We start from the raw sequence: 4,507 nt of genomic DNA on the forward strand, positions 1-4,507 counted from the left end.
TCCCAATGTCCGTAGCCTTTGCAGATCATCATAACCCGAGACGTTGTACTCTAGTATTTATTACTGTTATTTTTCTTTAAGTATAACTGCAAGTTAGTCAAGTAAGTATTTAATTTAATATAAGTTGAAGGCATAGCAACAAAGAGACTGAGTTTATTTCAGTCTAGACTTATATTATTAATCTGTAATAGGGCGATGACGTAAATTTGATAATTACAGACTTACTTGTGACTATTTCTCAATTACATTTAATCTTACATTGTGTAGTGTTGTGATGGCAAACAGATAATGATGACAAGACGGAATGGAGCACTTAAATGGTGATCAAGAGGTGGTTAGAAAAACGTGGGATGTCCAGCAGCGAGATAAGTAGACGACATCATTTAAGTTGCTGACTGTAGTTGAGTGAGAATCGTTGAGAATGGCACTGTATAGGGATCTATACCCAGCAGTGGGTGAATTCTGAATGGGATTTAATGTTTAGTCTCTACAGTTTCCAATTAATGTAAAGAATTTGTACATTCTAAGTATTCTTTATTAGTATAGAAAAGCCATTTCGTCAATTGTAATTGAAAAGTATGTCGTTCTAACAATTTAATTTCGTTTGGCAATTTATAGTAAATAATTATAGACATGTTGAAGCAGTCATTATGATTTGTTTTTCTTTATTTGAAACTCGCTGGAGCTCGCGACTTCGTTCTCCTAGAATAAGTACTTCGACTAACCTACTTTAGGTAGGTACTTTACCAATTTTCATAGTTTTATTGGTTCTTCATACCAATGTTCATTCCCTGTTTCACCCTCTTTAAGACTTATTTTTCTGAGAAAAATAGCCTGCCTCCTTCTCCTAGGTCCCATCTATCTCTATATCAAAATTCAACAAAATCGATTCCGGTTTCAGAGTGTAAACGTAACAGACAGAGTTACTTTCGCATTTATAATATTAATTTGGATATACACAGGGCACATATAAGTTTCCGGGACTGGCCACTTACATAAACAATATTTAAAAAGTAATTACATAATTTGAAAATGGAACTCTTTAACTGTAGAATACAGTTTGTTTCATCTGACTGTCACTTGTTTTTAAATCGTGGCGTCATTTTAGAAATCGGTTGTCTACATCACCGTGGTTTAATTCGTGAAAATTTTCGTAGTATGATTTTCTACGACTTCAAGTGAAATTTAACAGCTCAGCAGAGCTTCGCTCGGCTTCAATCTGACTATTTATAGCTGGTTTGCAGAATTCAAACGCGGTCTGGTGAATCTCAGTGACGAATTTGAAAGTGACGAACAACAAAAACATCGATGCTGTGCGCCTTATGATCAAAGCAGACAGGTATGTGACATACTATGAGATTCGGGCTTCTTTAGGCATAGGCATGAGTCAAATACAATCAATACTACACAAACATTTGGGTGTGAAAAAGCTGTGCTCTCGGTGGATCCCACACGATTCGACTGAGGCTCAAAAAACGGATCGCATCACTTGGTGCAATGCCATGCTTACCAGATTCAACGAAGGGGCGTCTTGGTGTGGGACATAGTAACAGGTGACGAAACATGGATTTATAGTTACGATCCCAAAACAAAGCAACAATCGAGCGTATGGGTTTTACGAGATGAGCCGAAACCAACCAACGTGGCACGCGTGTAAAGTGCCTCTAAGCGGATGATTGCTTCTTTTTTTTAATAAAACTGGATACGTGGCTACTGTTGCTTTGGAGAATCTTTGTACCGTGAATAATGATTGGTACACCACCATTTGTTTGCCGGAGTTATTGACAAACTCCGTAAAAATAACCGTAAACGCCGTATCATCTTGCACCATGATAATGGCGTTCGGACACGGCCAGACAGACAAATGAATTTTTGAAGGTGAACAACGTTGACCTTATGAATCATCTCGGTGGCACCTTGTGACTTTTATTTATTTCCAAAAATTAAGAACCAGTTACGCGGTCGACGATTTTCATCACCTGAAGAGGCTGTCGAGGAGTATGAAAAATATGTTTCAGAGATTGTCACGAAGGAGTGGCATAAATGTTTTCAAAATTGGTTCATTCGTATGAAAAAGTGCATTAACGCTAACGAAGAATATTTTGAGAAACAATAAATTCATTTCCGACCATTTCTGATTTATAGTATATTTTTCTTATTCATCCCGGAAACTTATAGTGCGCACCACGAACCTACTGAATGTTTCTGTGATATTTTGTGTTTGTTTTCTACAAAGTCCTAATTTTGGTGGCGCTGTTCAATTTTGGTGATCAAACGGGGCCGGTAAGATAAACTATTGAAATTAATTTTTAACATAATATCAACCCATAATATTTACTGAAAACTAAAAATTGTCATCAAAATAAAGGTAAAATCCGTACATGTTGAAAATCTCTAGTTTTCGTTGTTTTTGCAAGCTAAAACAGCTTATAATTATTTGAGCCATTATACTGCACCTTATTGTAATAAGACTACATCTGCAAAATAACAATTTTTCAGGAGAGAGAAATTATCTACAACTTTTTATGTTTCAATTGGAGTTATAATAATTCACACATACACATGAAATTAAATAAAACATTTACAGTTCAACATTGATTTAAATCAAAATTTTAATAAACAAAATACTTTATCTCCTAATGTTTACGTAATTTACAAAAAAATCAAAATCAACCTCGAGTCACTCGACAAAACCAAAACAACACAACAACAAAACAAACAAGGAAATCAAAACAAATGAATGCAAAAGAAGACAGACGACTTATTTTTTATTTTCAAAAACCTAAAATAATAAAGTAAAATAACCGGCCAAGGTTTTGAAAAAAGATTGTATTATTTTGGAGGCTTTCCTCGAGTTGTAGTGTTATTTGTAGTCTGTAGTTGTACCTTGTACCATAGTAAATATAATAATATAATAAATTACACTTTTGTTTTCTTTCAAACTGCCACCAACGCTATTCCATTGTGAATTATATTCGTAGAATTAAATTGTTTCGCACGCACCAAGTTGAAGGTTTATGTATGTTGTGACGTCAGCTTGCCATTCGTGGCTGACAGAATGCTTAGCCCTTTCTAATCAAATTATAAGCTATAAGATTAAAACTAACTAAAATGTAGAGCAAGTTTTTACTGCAACCTCGCAACCATATGTACGTACATAAAAGGGTACTAACCAAAATCCTGCGGAAGGTACGATTCTTTCGCCAACCATTCCCTGATGGCCGCCATATCTGCCGCCAGGTCTTGAGACATCTAAATAGTAGAATACGAGTTATAATATTATGCCAAAGCACCAGGTATGGTCTCAAATTCAAGATTCCGTTCTTCTATAAGTACCGGAGGAACGAAAATAACTCTGGTTCATTTTCGGAATTGATAGCACCGGGAATCGAACCCGAGCCGTCGTCATCTAACGCCTAGTTTATCAATGCTGGATCGAGGTCGTCAATTTTATAAAAACAAATAAACTCAAAATGAACAAATCAGATTTATAATTAACAATTGCAAAACTAATAGTATATTGTGATCGAAATATTAATTATTATTTACATTTTACTGCAGCATTTAAACTAATTTAAAATATTAATAAATATTCTAAAACTATACATATATTACACAACAAACCTTGAAATTTAACAAATACCACGTGTCACTATCACTGATCACTGTTACGAAATGGGCACTAAATTATTTCGCGAATTAAATGCGATCGGCGCAGGCGCATGTCGTCGTTCACCGACGCTGTATACATTTACAGTGAGGCTTGTAGGCCACGAAACTCCTATCAAAATCATTGTAGACAAAGTAGGGTCGTCTTCGTTTGCCGACGATTCGAATTACACGTAGAAGTATGTATATATAATCTAGTATCGTGTACAAATTATGATGTTCGCTACAAACTGCATACGGTTCACGTGTGTCTAGGGTAGGCAGAGACTATGAACTTCAACCCCTACTCCTGACCTCCTCCTCTATAACTTCGTCCACTTGATTCAGCCTTCTTGTTCTAGGTACTTTAAATTTTATTGAATTTAATGCTCGTCATCATCATATTTCACCTTCTGTCTGGGCCTTTTCTTCTTTTAAGTGTGCGTGTTCCATCATTTTAAAAGCTAAGGGTGGTGGTGATATTACAGGCACATGAGACTTGTCAACTTACGTCTCAAAGAGACAGGCGCAGTGGCAGCGGTCCTAAGACGTTTGTGATTTGCACTGCTACGGTTATGAACAGGCGTGTCGCTTACCGCCAGGCGCACGTCACTTGGTATCATAAAAAAATCTCCGATTGTACGTCCCCCTACTAGGCACGAGTGTCATTTCAAAGCGAATGGGATAGTTTTTCGCCTAAAGCATATTCATCTCTATTTTCCCATTATTAAGGGACAAATTTGTGTTATGCAAATATGGGGTCGCGCGTCGACGCTTCGTTGCAGTCGAGGGGCTTCGAGCGTCGACGCGCCTTACTTGAGCCGACCATACTGTGATCCCGGCGCACTAATACGACCGT

This window comes from Hyposmocoma kahamanoa, unplaced genomic scaffold (genome assembly GCF_003589595.1).
Source record: "Hyposmocoma kahamanoa isolate Upper Pololo Valley unplaced genomic scaffold, ASM358959v1 86, whole genome shotgun sequence".
Lineage (NCBI taxonomy): Eukaryota > Metazoa > Arthropoda > Insecta > Lepidoptera > Cosmopterigidae > Hyposmocoma > Hyposmocoma kahamanoa.